We start from the raw sequence: 16378 nt of genomic DNA on the forward strand, positions 1-16378 counted from the left end.
TGAACAATCTTTTTATACAATACATATTAGTGTTAGTTGATTTACAGATTACTGCAAGGAGACTTTCACTTTTCTTACAGAGGAAAGAGCAGCTCCTAAACACAGTAAAGACAAAGTATGTGAGTTCAAGGATACATTTGCAGAAGCTGACATAACCAATTATGAAATATTAAAGCACAGTCAGTAATACTATTCCACATCCATTAATAGTTGTCATATTTATAGAATGGGTAATGCTCTTTCTTTGATTGAATGTCAGTATTAAATGGCAAGCATTCTTGAACTCCAAAATACATTCACAATTTGATTCAGCAGTTAATGTAAAAGGGTATCTGGATAATTTTATATAGGCCATGAATTTAAAATTTATATAACCAACTCACAACAAATTAAATTCAACACAAACAAGAGTAGCCATTTGCCGTATGCATTACAGTCCCCCAAGTCAAGTCATTATAACTAAACTGTGGCAACTTGAGACATGGAGAATGGTAATTTATGAACCACCATAAGGAATTCCCATTAAAAATACTCTTCTACAATTTTTTTTTATAACATGATCTTATGATGTATTACATTTGGATGGCAAACACTTCACAGCCTATAGTGACAATGTAATGGTAATTATTTATATAGTTTCCACTTTGGAAACTTCTGTACATATACAATTCAATGGCTTAAGTTACCTATTAAATAACACTGAATGATTTAAAATCAATTTTTTTCCCCCTCTCTAACTTTCCTGTGGGCAGCATCTCAACCATTCTGTGTTCCAAGTTGTTATACACTGCCAGCATGCTGTTGTTTGAGGTATACCATCACACCTGTAAATGGTACAATTCAATTGTCAGAAAGATAAGAACAACATATCATAAATAACAGATGAATAAACTGGTATCTCATTCAAAGACTGCCAGACATGTAAATACCTTGCTACTGCTTATTTGTGTGTGTGTGTGTGTGTGTGTGTGTGTGTGTGTGTGTGTGTGTGTGTGTAGTTAACAGAATCCGAGTGGAATGACAATACAAAATTACATAAATTAATAAACATTAACAATGCAGTATGATAATGTGGATTAATTTTAATTTTAATAATCAACAGCCTCATTTGCACCATTTACCTTGAATTTATGTAAGTTTCAGTCGGGATAACCCAATCTTCTTCAGAATAACAGTAACTACTGTTTGTCCCTAGTGGACATTGTCAAGCTAAAACTACAAATCCATAAATTATCGTCAGATTGTAAAACTTATCTGAAACTGCCTTGGCCCCACTTCGCAACCGCGATGCGGCAGCCACGAGTCCTATACTGGTACCCATAATTTATGGACCTGTAGTTTTAGATTGACGATGTCCACTATGGACAAACAGTAGTTACTGTTATTCTGAAGAAGGTTGGGTTGTCTCTACTGAAACCTAGGTAAACGGTGCAACTGAGGCTGTTGCTTATTAAAATTAATATTTATACAGTTGCTGACAGGGCCGCGAAATGTTGAAGATATTTAATAATGTGAATAAATATTTTGAAGTGCCTACTGCAATAACAACAGGCACCTAATACTCTCTGCCATGCTCTTATTTCCAAATCATATTGATGCTTTTACTACAAAAGTACAAGTCATGACATGTGATGTGATACAATGCCACAATTTTCCACAGAAAAGTTACTTTACATACAGCTGGAGAGTTCTGTTGACATACTCTCATGGGAAAGCACAAATGAATGTCAAGTGGAAGGATATTCTTGTGTACTGATGATTTTGAGTGTTGTACATTATCTTGATAATGGTACAAGATACAGCAGTTATTAGATACAGGGTACAACATTGTTGGCACAATCTTATCAAGGAGAGGACCCCAAGGGAGGAATCGCCCTCTTGAAACTATCCCTACTATGGTTTAGGTTAGGGTCCCAGGTATTGCACACGATCCAGCCTTTCACCCTAGGTTTGTTTGCGAGTAATCAATGAAAAGGATTCTGCACACTACACCACAGCATTAAAAATGACAGTGTTAATCAGAGCAGTGGTGTAGTGTACTAGCTGAAATACTTTCCCTTCATTCTGAAGGGTGTCAGTTTGAATCCTATTGTGCTTTTAAATTTTTACTTCTAATCCTTTGCAGTATCATCTTAAGCATGCCATTAACTTTCTCATTTGCTCACTTTTGCAAATCTCATCATATTTGCTTTGACAAAATATATCTTATTACCAACATTAATTTTAAAATATTTATTATGGTTATAACAACCCACATGAAGATTTATATGAAAGAAGGGATTACAAATAAAACAAAATTCACACAAAATGTGGAACATAAATAATAGATGAAAACGTAAATCGATAAAATGAAAATACTCTAGGTTAGAATAACAATATAAAGAAAAGGACAGATGTCCGCATATATTTCAAACACACAAGTTCATCCACAGACAAATGGCTGCCATCTCGGGCCGCATTCCAGTCCAAGCTGCCAGAGAGGGTGGTCGTGTGTGTGAGGTATGCTTCCTTATGTGAATGAAAATATATATGCTGAAGAAGGCTTTGGCCAAAAGCTCAATGTGTAACATTCTTTCCATTGTGCCTGTCTGCAACTCAAAGTGTCATGTTTACAGTGAGTAGCCTTCCGAATGCCATGAAGGGTACAGGGTGCATCCATCTGCAAGTGGCCGCTCATGTCGGCAACAATGATGTGTGTCGCTATAGATCGGAGGAAATCCTCTCTGGCTTCCAGCGGCTATCTGATTTGGTGAAGACTGCCAGTCTCGCTAGCAGGATGAAAGAGCTCACCATCTGCAGCATCGTCGACTGCGGACCAGGATGAAAGAGCTCACCATCTGCAGCATCGTCGACTGCGGACCTTTGGTACAGAGCCGAGTGGAGGGTCTGAATCAGAGGCTGAGACAGTTCTGCGACCGTGTGGGCTGCAGATTGCTCGACTTGCGCCATAGGGTGATGGGGTTTCGGGTTCCGCTGGATAGGTCAGGAGTCCACTACACCCAGCAGTCGGCTACACGGGTAGCAGGGGCTGTGTGGCGTGGACTGGGCGGTTTTTTAGGTTAGATGGCCTCGGGCAAGTACAGAAAGGGCAACAGCCTCAAAGGGTGCGGGGCAAAGTCAGGACATGCGGGGACCAAGCAGCAATCGGTATTGTAATTGTAAACCGTCGAAGCTGCGTTGGTAAAGTACCGGAACTTCAAGCGCTGATAGGAAGCACCAAAGCTGAAATCGTTATCGGTACAGAAAGCTGGCTGAAGCCAGAGATAAATTCTGCCGAAATTTTTACACAGGCGCAGACGGTGTTTAGAAAGGATAGATTGCATGCAACCGGTGGTGGTGTGTTTGTCGCTGTTAGTAGTAGTTTATCCTATAGTGAAGTAGAAGTGGATAGTTCCTGTGAATTATTATGGGTGGAGGTTACACTCAACAACCGAGCTAGGTTAATAATTGGCTCCTTTTACCGACCTCCCGACTCAGCAGCATTAGTGGCAGAACAACTGAGAGAAAATTTGGAATACATTTCACATAAATTTTCTCAGCATGTTATAGTCTTAGGTGGAGATTTCAATTTACCAGATACAGACTGGGACACTCAGATGTTTAGGACACGTGGTACGGACAGAGCATCGAGTGACATTATACTGAGTGCACTATCCGAAAATTAGCTCGAGCAATTAAACAGAGAACCAACTCGTGGAGATAACATCTTGGACCTACTGATAACAAAGAGACCCGAACTTTTCGACTCTGTAAGAGCAGAATAGGGAATCAGTGATCGTAACGCCGTTGCAGCACCCCGAATATGGAAGTAAATAGGAATACAAAAAAAGGGAGGAAGGTTTATCTGTTTAGCAAGAGTAATAGGAGGCAGATTTCAGACTACCTAACAGATCAAAACGAAAATTTCTGTTCCGCCACTGACATTGGTAAAATGCTTTTTAGACAGGTACATGCCGAGTAAAACTGTGAGGGACAGGAAAAACCCACCGTGGTTCAACAACAAAGTTAGGAAACTACTGTGAAAGCAAAGAGAGCTCCACTCCAAGTTTAAACGCAACCAAAACCCCTCAGACAAACAGAAGCTAAACAATGTCAAAGTTAGCGTAAGGAGGGCTATGCGTGAAGCGTTCAGTGAATTCGGAAATAAAATTCTATGTACCGACTTGGCAGAAAATCCTAGGAAGTTCTGGTCTTACGTCAAATCAGTAAGTGGATCGAAACAGCATATCCAGACACTCTGGAATGGTGGCATTGAAACAGAGGATGACACACATAAAGCTAAAATACTAAACACCTTTTTCCAAAGCTGTTTCACAGAGGAAGACCACACTGCAGTTCCTTCTCTAAATCCTCACACAAACAAACAAACAAAATGGCTGACATCGAAATAAGTGTCCAAGGAATAGAAAAGCAACTGAAATCACTCAACAGAGGAAAGTCCACTGGACCTGACAGGATACCAATTCGATTCTACACAGAGTACGCGAAAGAACTTGCCCCCTTCTAACAGCCGTGTACCGCAAGTCTCTAGAGGAACGGAAGGTTCCAAATGATTGGAAAAGAGCACAGGCAGTCCCAGTTTTCAAGAAGGGTCGTCGATCAGATGCGCAAAACTATAGGCCTATATCTCTGATATCAATCTGTTGTAGAATTTTAGAACATGTTTTTTGCTTGCGTATCATGTCACTTCTGGAAACCCAGAATCTACTCTGCAGGAATCAACATGAATTCCGGCAACAGCAATTGTGTGAGACGCAGCTCACTTTATTTGTTCATGAGACCCAGAAAATATTAGATACAGGCTCCCAGGTAGATGCCATTTTCCTTCACTTCCAGAAGGCGTTCGATACAGTTCCGCGCTGTCGCCTGATAAACAAAGTAAGAGCCTACGGAATATCAGACCAGCTGTGTGGCTGGATTGAAGAGTTTTTAGCAAACAGAACACAGCGTGTTGCTCTCAATGGAGAGACGTCTACAGACAAAGTAACCTCAGGTATACCACAGGGGAGTGTTATGGGACCATTGATTTTCACAATATATTTAAACGACCTAGTAGATAGTGTCCGAAGTTCCATGCGGCTTTTCGCGGATGATGCTGTAGTATGTAGAGCATTAGAAATTTGCAGCAAAATGCAAGAAGATCTGCAGCGGATAGGCACTTGGTGCAGGGAGTGGCAACTGACCCTTGACATAGACAAATGTAATGTATTGCGAATACATAGAAAGAAGGATCCTTTATTGTTTCATTATATGATAGTGGAACAAACACTGGTAGCAGTTACTTCTGTAAAATATCTGGGAGCATGCGTATGGAATGACTTGAAGTGGAATGATCATATAAAATTAATTGTTAGTAAGGCGGGTGCCAGGTTGAGATTCATTGAGAGAGTCCTTAGAAAATGTAGTTCATCAACAAAGGAGGTGGCTTACGAAATGCTTATTCGGCCTATACTTGAGTATTGCTCATCAGTGTGGGATCTGTACCAGGTCGGGTCGACGGAGGAGATAGAGAAGATCCAAAGAAAAGCGGCGCGTTTCGTCACAGGGTTATTTGGTAAGCGTAATAGTGTTACAGAGATGTTTAGCAAACTCAAGTGGCAGACTCTTCAAGAGAGGCGCTCTGCATCGCGGTGTGGCTTGCTGTCCAGGTTTCGAATATATTGCTTCCCCCTACTTATACTTCCCGAGGAGATCACGAATGTAAAATTAGAGAGATTCGAGCGCACACGAAGGCTTTCTGGCAGTCGTTCATCCCGCGAACCATACGCGAGTGGAACAGGAAAGGGAGGTAATGACAGTGGCACGTAAAGTGCCCTCCGCCACACACTGTTGGGTGGCTTGCGGAGTATAAACGTAGATGTAGATGGATTTTCAATTGTTTCTAAGACACTTAGTGAAATATACAGAAATGACCGAGGACAGACACAGCACTGAGGATAATTTTCATTTGATACAGTCAGGAGGTGTAATTCACTCCATTTTGTTTCTAATAGATTCTGATTTGTGGATTGTAATTGAGATGGTGATATGGAACCTTGAAGCTGCATAAATTACTGATGAAAAGGTCTATGTGTCATATCGCGGTAATTCACTACCAAAAACTGTACTTTCCATATGCAATGAACAGCAAATGTGTATACAATATCTGACATATCCAAAAACAGTATGGGAAAGAACATCAACAATTATATGTGCTAAAGAACAAAGATGATGTGACTTACCATACAAAAGCGCTGGCAGGTCGACAGAAACACAAACAAACACATACATACACACAAAATTCTAGCTTTCGCAACCAATGGTTGCTTCGTCAGGAAAGAGGGAAGGAGAGGGAAAGACGAAAGGATGTGGGTTTTAAGGGAGAGGGTAAGGAGTCATTCCAATCCCGGGAGCGGAAAGACTTACCTTAGGGGGCAAAAACGACAGGTATACACTCGCATGCGCGCGCGCGCACACACACACACACACACACACACACACACACACACACACAGACACAAGCAGACATTTCAGTGTCTGTGTATGTGTATGTGTGGATGGATAGTGTGTGTGTGTGTGTGTGTGTGTGTGTGTGTGTGTGGGCGCGCGCAGCGCGCGAGTGTATACCTGTCCTTTTTTCCCCCCTAAGGTAAGTCTTTCCGCTCCCGGGATTGGGATGACTCCTTACCCTCTCCCTTAAAACCCACATCCTTTCGTCTTTCCCTCTCCTTCCCTCTTTCCTGACGAAGCAACCATTGGTTGCGAAAGCTAGAATTTTGTGTGTGTGTGTGTGTGTGTGTGTGTGTGTGTGTGTGTGTGTGTGTTTGTGTGTGTTTGTGTGTGTTTCTATCGACCTGCCAGGGCTTTCGTATGGTGAGTCATATCATCTTTGTTTTTAAATATATTTTTCCCGCATGGAATGTTTCCCTATTATATTTATATCAGTACACTTACAATGAATAATGGTAACTGAATAGTGGATCTGGGGCAACTCATCACATGATTCCAGCTGAAAATTATTTTTCAGCTGCTCATAAAAATGATAAATATTTTAACTGAAGACACAACTACAGCTGAATGCAGAAAAATAGAAGCCACAGAGAACGATACGGTAAGGGCAAAGATTGTTAATGACAAACATTACCTAAAGAATTTGTAGTTAAGAATACACTACTTGTGCCCGAGATCAAGCACAAAATTTTATCTGTGTCCCAGCTCACTGAAAACAATAGAAAGATTATTTTTGATAAAGACGGTTGCAAGATCTACAATGACTCTGGAGGACAACTCATAAGAACTCAACATAAAATTTGTTTATATTACATAAATACAAAGCCATGGGCAGACAACAGATATGTCAAATGTTGATATTCCAACATCACTGAATGATGTACATTAGGAAGAGTACAATCAAATAACATGATGAAATAGGAATCAGTTCTGGGATCAGATTGCGAAAAGGATAAAATAAATGTGTGTGAAGACTGTTTGGCAGGTAAATTGACATTAAGACTGTTTCCAAAACTGTATCACCAGATTCGAAGGAACAAACAGTCACTTTAGAACTTGTCCACAGTGATCTCGTGGGATCTACTGCGATGTCGTTGGATCTACTGATGTACCAAGTTTGGCAGGCAATATATATTTAATGAGAATCTTGAATGATGCAAGCAGATACATATTTGTGCACTTCTTAACAAATAAGAAGGAATAATTTGAAGAATTGGCCCATACAAGTGGATATTGTTAGACGTGAATGAATGCACCTAACCACACACACACACACACACACACACACACACACACACACACAACCACGTGTACACCTGCCATGGGATCCACACCGGGTGTGTTGGTGTGAGAGGAGCAGTACAAGGACAATGGTACTCACAGTGGAGCAGCGGGTGTTTGTTGTGATGACAAAGTTGTGGAAAGGGTGCGGTCAGTTGATTGCTGAGAAGTGTCAAAGAGCCAGCACAGAGTGCCATGCAACATTTAGTCCAAGAACAGGTTAAAAAACATTCTGAAACATGCCCACACACCAGAAAATGTGGCTGCAGTTCACCACAAAATGCTTCGAGTTCTACCAAATCCACCCAATGTCTGTAACAAGAGACCGACATATCACGTCAATCATGGGGACAAATACTCCACATGGACCTCCACCTGCATCCCTACTTAGTGTCAGTTGTTCATGCATTAAAACCAGCATATGCTCCTCAGTGCCTCCTGTTTTGTGAGTGGCTGTTCTCTGAGATAACAATGACTGGCTTGGACATGGATCTGTTCTTTACGTCTGATGAAGCCTTTTCACCTGACTGATTGCCAACTCACAGAATCATAGGTTCTGGGCACTGGAGAATCCAAATAGCTTTCACAAAACACCACTGCGTGGTAAGTGTCTGCATGCTGTATTATTGGTTCCATCTTCTTTCATAAGATGCTGACTTCAGTACATTACATGGCCCAAATTTTGAAACTATTTATGGCAGCAGTAACAGAGGAGAAAAAGACCTACAGTTACTTCCGACAGGATGGAGCAACTACCCAAACAGTCAGCCAAACCTTGGAGCAAATTTGCACAATCTTTCTGCATGACAGTTGTTAGCAGAAGACAGTCTGGTAGCGGTCCTAGCTGGCCGCTCAGGTCACCTGATCTGTCAGTGTACAATTGCTTTGTGTGGGAAGCCCTCACACGTATGATGAATCGCAGCAACCCTCTTAGTCTTCATGACCTGCAACACAACATTTGGAATGCAACTGCAGCAATTCCAGCAGTTCAGCTTCAATCCACCTTGAGCAACTTGTTAAACAGAGACCAAAAGTGCCAAGAGGTGAATGGTGGTCAACTTCAACATCTGCTATAGTCAGGTTAGTAATTTATTTCCTTTCCTCTGCTGTGTTTCTATGTACCCAGTAACTCAGTCAGGCAGTAATAGCCGACCGAGACAGATGCAGCAACAGGGAAGTAACCGCTTTTGTGATATTTATGAGTTCCTAACCAGGAGTGAATATTATTATATCATCTGTGTGCTTTAATAGTGTAGTTTCTTGAGTTTCTCCATGTAAATTTAATATGTAATAGCCACAGTTGTCTGCGTTTTCATTTGCGTCAGAAAGTAAACCGATTTTGTGACATACTACAAGTTCCTAATCAAGGGCAAATTATTTAGTTTCAACTGAGTGCTTCAGTAGTTAGGTTTTTGAGTATCTGTGTATTACTAGACACAGTTCGTGCTTTTTCGTCTGGGTCTACAGTAGAGTTGAGCAGCACGTGCTGATAGTCCATTTATCTGCACAGTTTAGTTTTCCACGGACTTTAGTATGGACAGGGCTGCGATGGTTGGGTGCAGATGCGAACCGAGTTGGCGAGATTGAGTATATTAATCAACTACTTGACAGATTTGTACTTCACAATGCTAAGAGAGCCATGACCCAATGGAAGTCAAACAAAATTTCCTTGATGAGAAGTTAGCTCAATGATCAACTCATTTAGCTTTCATGGAGGACTCTACCAGAGATAGCTTTCTCTGTGCCAAAGTTGTCACAATATTGTTCAAAATTTAATATTAGCCACTTAAATACAGCAAAAAGGATAATTAGGTGTGTAAGGAAACAGCAAGTTACAAACTCATATGATTCCACAGGTCAAACAAGAGAGAAAGTCAAAAAATAGAGGGACTTCTGTGATTTCTCGCGGTTGGACTTCGTAACACTGCTAGTATCCAGGGCTGAAGTACTGTCATCTGCAACAATTTTACACAACATATTCTCCCATCATTCTTATTCCCACGTTAATTGTTGTATTGTAGCAAACCGTCAAACATGGCAGCTCCTCTGTCAATCCACACTAAAGAGGAAATAAGGGGAGTATTCACTTTTTGTTTTCAAAAGGTGTTAAGCCTGTGGAAATTATTCGTTGAATGCAAGCACAGTATGGTGACAGCTGTTTATCACGAAGCAAGATCTATAAATAGACAGAGCACTTCAAACAGGTAAGAACTACTTTGTGTGACAAGGAGAGATCAGGCAGGCCTCTGACAACAACTGAGGACAATTTGGAAGTCATTGAGGGTGTGGTACTGGGCCAATACTTCACATATCCATCATTGTTCAGCATATTCCATCTCACACGGACTAAATCTTCGGAATGTGTGCACAAGGTGGGCACAGAAAGATCTATCTGTGCAGCATAAGGCGCAAAAGATGGACATCTCTTGTAAACGTCTAGCCCATCATCATCGTGAGGGAGATGGATTTTTATAGCAAATCGTTACTGTAGACGAAACGTGTGTGCATTGTCATGAAGCAGAAAGCAAGGCTGCAAGCATGGTTTTGAAACACCCATCACCAGAAGTTAAGAAATTTAAATGTCAACCATCAGCTGGTACGATTATGCTAACACTATTCCTGGACATGGAATATGTGATAGCCATTCATTTCACCCCAAGAAGTGAAACTGTGAACAGTGAGAACTATTTTGATGTGTTGCAAATTAAACTGAAACATGCAATCAGACGCAAATGTGGTGGAAAACTGAAAAGACGTCATCCTGCAGCAAGTTAACACTCGGCCACTTCTGCCAAATGGACGACCGAAACAATAAAGGAGTAGGGATTCTAATTGCTGAAACACCCTCCATACATTCCAGACCTGGCTTCAAGTGATTTCCACATGTTTGGATCATTGAAGGAAGCAATCAGGGGAAGAATATTTGTAACCAGTGCCGAACTCATTGATGTGGTAAAATTTGCTACAGGTGCAAACAAAAACCTTTTTTCCAACGGAATCAAAAAACTTGTGAAACACTGAACAAAGTTTGTAGAAATGTGAGAGAGAGAACCGTGCAATGTGAACTGAGTACTCGGGGTAAATTGAGATACATGAAAAAAACTAAAATCTTCATTGCCAATTTCAAATACCAGGCCACCCAAACTATTACAACCCCATTCACTGTTGGTTTTTGGTATCCCTAGTCTGTGGAAACAACAGGCTGGTATTTACACTGATCTTTGTAAACATGCATCACTCACTGGCACTGTATGAAACTTGGGTTCTAATGATATTTCATTTATTTCCTAATTTACGCAGTAAAACTTGTTAAATTAACACAGCTTCATTATGTAATCTGTATGTTCTCACTACACCACAATCAGTAAAATGATAAATTTCTGAGACCAAGATTATACCTTACCTTTCCTTTCCTTTCCTTTCCTTTCTAGTAAAGAAAGATGTTTCACAATCATGCATGCCTAGTGATACCACCATTGTCTTAAAATTTCAACATTCTTTCCCAATTATTGTTCCACAAATGCTGTTAAATTTCTTGATTGTATGTTTAATATTAGCTTTCTCTGGGAGTAAAAATGCACAACCAAAGAATTTAGGCTTTTAACACGTTTGTTATTACAATCAATTTGCAACAGACTACTGACCCAAATTGTTGTTCTGTACAAGATTTCAAAATTATACTCTTTCATTTTTTTCTGTAATTCAACCAGAGCTTGAAACTGTTACGTAATCACCTGTCAATAGGATGGTTAGGATGAAAATCCTATTACTAATGCCAGTCAAAAAACCAACTGCGTTAAAATTAACTACTGCGCCATTCAGAGAGATGATATGACACACGATACAACATGTAGCAATAAAGGTCAAGTGAGCAACATTTATTGCTGTGGCACTCTTGTTTTGTTCCCAATGGGATGATACGACAAGCAAGGCGACTCGCACAAAATCTCATTTCTGTTTCTGTTGCAATCATGGGCTCTTTTGAAGAGACATTGTGGCTTCTTGTTTAAGGCTCAAAAAAATAAATAAAGTACTGGGCGCACCCATACAATGCTATAAGTAGCAAACAGTGTGGCTACAGTTTCTAGTGATGTCTCAGTTTCTAGTGATGTCTCAATGAGAAAAACTCCAAAATGAGAAAAACTCAATGAGATAAACTCCAAAATTGCACTTTTCAGAGCAACTAGTATCAGCTAGCCTGACAAAGTAGGACAAATTTTTGACTTGTACAGCAAGTTAGTCAGAGTGTATGAATGACAAAAATGCCACCATGAAAAGTTTATTTCTGATAAGACCACCAAGTGTTATAACAACTGCAATTTAAATACTCCAAACAAAAGGTGTGCTTTGTCGGTGGTGAATATTTTCGTGACTTTCACTGAGAAACTAATGTTGCACTGATCATCTTCAGCATAGCAGTGTAGAAATTTTTGTCAGGATCAGCTAACAAAGGGACGTTACGATGTTTGGATCACGGATTTACTTCAAACTTTGTACACTTTTAGTAGTCCATTAGGACAACATAACGAGCAAGAAGTACTATTTAGGAAAAAACTGCAAGAGTGTTTCACACATCAGTGACATACCAGTGTGTTGCAATCCTGAGTGCGAGCTGGAGGTGGAGGTGGAGGTGGTCGTGTGGTTAAGTTCAAGCTCTAATCATTGGACTGATGCATTGAGTCCTGCGCGCTCTCCCTCTCAATTTTTATTTTTTTCCAGCACTAGAGGTCATATTATTGAATTTCCAGTGTTATTTGGTTGCTTATTAATTTTTATAATCACAAAAAATATAATTATTGACAACCAATGACCAAATACAGTTTTCCTGAAAATGTATGCTTGTCATGACTTATGAAATCCCTTATACCAGCGATCAGGTAAGGTACTGAGAACAGTTTTTCACGTGGATACTTCGATCTGCAGACAGGTTCAATGATGAGGTACAGGCTTGGAAGCCCAAGTAAATCACAATAAATAAAAGTGTAAATAACTTTATTCAATAATACAGAGTTAAAATGTGCCAGAATATGAGGGTAATGTATTGATTAATAGTTTGATGTCCTTTGAACATTATGAGTTGCAGGATAATATTTTTCACACAGACATGGGAAACAAAGCAAAACAGCATCATCTTTGTCAAATGAATGCAGTTTTCCTGTGTGGAAAATGAATCTTCAGAGTTTCTAAGAAAAACAAAGCCCCTTGACATACTGAAATTTCTCTTTTTGTCTGACAATTTGGTAAACGACTTGTAATGGAACATTTTTGCAAATATTGGTGCCACAATCGGCGATGTACAATTGAAAGTATTTTAATAGCATCTTCAAGAGAAGCAATTCTCGTTCACTGTCAGTCAAATATGAACATGTTTGAAGGCAGCCGATAAAATGTTTAACTTGCCTATAGAAATAAAAGTCACATACTATTTATTTTTATAATGAAAATTCAATAAAAGTTAATGCAAATATGCGTATCTTTTCATCTTATTACCTTTCAAATAGAATATACATGAAATAACATGACTAGTGTAGAAAAAAATATAAATTAAAAAATATGAGAAGGTCTTGATCCATTACGCCACTTATTACAAAGTCTGAACACTTACCACACAACAGTGTGCTCCGGGTCTCAATGCACCAGTAAATCACTGATTCATAAAACGTGAGATTTTCTAAAAAACGTTTGAGTAGTATGTCTTTCTACTTGCACATTACGTTGACCTAACGAACTATTGAAGGTGCGCAAAGTTTGAAGTAAATATGTGATCTGAACGTCTGTGTGTGAGACCGCATATGCCAGATTTGTGTGCTGATTTGATATTCTCAAATTTGCAACATTTTACTGTTCATGTCACTTTTGCATAATCTTTCATCAATTATATCAATACTGGTTTGTATTGCAGAATTTCAAACATTTGCAGTAAAGTACTGTTATTTTCAGTTATAGGCTTAAACTTATTTGTACTCTTTTAAAATTTTTGAGATTGGTATGCCTATCCTCATTCGAAATCATAGTCCTCTAATTTCATTGTATAATTACACAAGAAACAGTTTATTTTCAAGAACTTTCAGATACTTATGAAGCTATATTTTTGAAAATTTTAGCAAGTTACCAGTACAAGTATTATGGATAATTTATTTTGTAGAAAATCACTGTTTGCGATTAATATTTACTGCCAAAGAATAGATCGCACTGAATTTCAGTTTATATAAATGCAAATAAACATATATTTTTGAGAATTTTCTGAAGTTACTATTGCCCTGTGCTTAATCCTATCTGTAATAAATTGGCGTTCAGATATTGTGACTAACATTATCTTACATCTAGTGTTCCCTTCAAGAGGAGTATATATTATCTACATTTATCATGCATTAACTCTATTTCAAATTTGTTGATGACCATAACTAACATCAAAAAGTTTTACGGAACTAGTATTTTTTATCAAAATTTTTTCTGATGCCTTAACAGAAATAGGAAATTGGTAATTTTTTAGCTCAATAGAATGGAAGACAGTCAGCAGGTTTTGTTTAAAGTTATTTGTTCACAGTCCTGTAATACACTGCACCAGCCATAACACAGTTGCACTGTGAATGCTATTTTTGAACACGGGGACGAGTTGGTCGATGTTCATAAGCAGCTAAAACTCACTCTGATAACTTGCAAATGATTCGCAACTGCTGCAAATCTGTGTGTGTGAAGAGCTCCCAAGAATCATGAACCTACAGTACCGGTACCAAAGGTACCTCAAATACTATCCTCTCCTTTGGATCCTTTTCCTTCTTCAGGAAGTAGGAGGTCTGTCATTACTCATCCACTTGACAGTGAGTGGCATGTCGGAACAGGGTAGACTCTGGTTGTTACACTGATTCCCCTAACCAACAAGTTCGAGGTGCTGTGTTGCACTGAAACTGAGCCAAGGGAACACACTTCGTCTGTTTCATCCCATGTCAAGAGAGGGCAGTTCAGATGTACAGTGAATAATAGTACCTCTTAAGGAAATGAAGCAAGTGACAGGAAAGAATACCAGGTGTCTGTGGGCCTTATTCAACATGTTGAAGATACTATTCTGGCAGCCACTGAGGAAACGGAGTGCAACTAACCACAGATTGTGTCGCATGCAGCACAAACAATGCCTACAGTCTGGGCTACAATGACATACTTGGGTCATACCAGCGACTGAAAAAGAAAAGTGACATGACCATCCTTGCACACGGAGTTTCAACGTAACTCTCAATTTGCACCACTGGCCCTGGAACTAATCATGGCCACCTGGTTCTCAGTCCAGGGGAAGGACTGAACCAGAGACTTCAAAGGTTCTGTGACAAGCCAGGCTGCGATTTCCTGGACTTGCGCCATAGAGTCAAGAAATCTAGGGTGCCCCTGAACTGGTCAGGAGTGCACTACACATCACAGGCTGCTATCCAGGTAGATGACAGAGAGGTGCACTAAATAACATGGATGCAGGGTGTTTCTGCGTAGGGGAGGCGAGGGCCAACTACTTAAAAGGGTGGTGGTTATCTTACTCTTTGGCACTGTTTTGATTAGGTTTAGAGAGGTAAGAAGCATGCTGGTCAGGGCTGTGATCCAGCTGCGTGTTTCTCATGATAAAATTTTTTTGTTTTGTTGGTCATGACACTAACATATTTCGCATGAATTCATCAGGGACTTAAGAGTCAGTCTGAAGGGGTCATAACTCTTTATTTTCACTAGTTGTTTAGCAGAACTTGTAATTTTGCATGTTAAGATGATACGTACTCTTAATTAATTGCACCGAGTCTGAACTTAACTCATTTTGCCAGTGAGGAACTTTAAAAAATTTTTGTTACTAATTGACACGTTTAATACGTTGTCTGTTGATTAGACTCCCGTTTAGTTGAGCTAGTGTGGAGTTTAACTTCAGTTAATTTTAACTGTGAGCACTGTCTATATTTTACAGCTATCTTATTTATTTTTTATATAATGGGTTTGCTAACAACTTTGCTGGGGCCTCGAGTTAATTTCAATTCACTTAATAACATAGTATCTTATCACCAGCTTACAGATTACAGTATGAATTTATAGACAATTAACTTTATTACTTAAACTTTAACAATTTTAATTGGAGTATGTTATTTAACACTGGATGCACCTATGTTCAACTTAACAGTAGCTTCTTTATCTGGTTCATATGTCATATGGGAGCTGTTTATTTTTATTTTAAAAAGTGGCCAACCCCTGGCAAAGATTGTATCAGACCCAGAATAGACAATGAGTAGCCGAGTCTCTCCAGCCAAGAGTATTGCCAGAATTGGCAGCACAGTAAGAGAGAGAGAGAGAGAGAGAGAGAGAGAGAGTTGCCAGCTTCTTCGTGGCTTTTCACGGTCAAAAATAGTTTCAATATGTTACTTGTATACAGCAATCTATCTCCTAAAATCCACCAAATGTGAACAGACAAGCAACTACAGTCTTTACAGCAATTTTTTCAAACTATGCCTAGTGGGTTACTTATATGTCAATTAACACAATAAATATGAACAATACTGAATAGGAAACCAGTTAAGAATTAAACTGTCACATCAGACTGTATGATATGTTTATTGAATACTTATCTCAAAATCAGATGAGACAG

General features: G+C 39.4%; 1 protein-coding gene across 4 annotated transcripts in view; it reads right to left on the reverse strand.

Annotated features, from left to right (window-relative positions):
* The window catches only part of LOC124797885 (peroxisomal membrane protein 11B), a 112785-nt gene that overhangs the window by 24082 nt on the left and 72325 nt on the right, over window positions 1-16378 (reverse strand). For 2 of the 4 annotated variants that reach the window (XR_007016892.1, XM_047260982.1), the window contains one exon: window positions 553-824. The exons of the other annotated variants lie outside the window; for them this stretch is intronic. The gene's annotated coding sequence lies outside the window, so the exon portion shown is untranslated. Of the gene's footprint in view, window positions 1-552; window positions 825-16378 lie in introns of those variants that run through there. 4 annotated transcript variants of the gene reach the window in all.

This window comes from Schistocerca piceifrons, chromosome 5 (assembly GCF_021461385.2).
Source record: "Schistocerca piceifrons isolate TAMUIC-IGC-003096 chromosome 5, iqSchPice1.1, whole genome shotgun sequence".
Lineage (NCBI taxonomy): Eukaryota > Metazoa > Arthropoda > Insecta > Orthoptera > Acrididae > Schistocerca > Schistocerca piceifrons.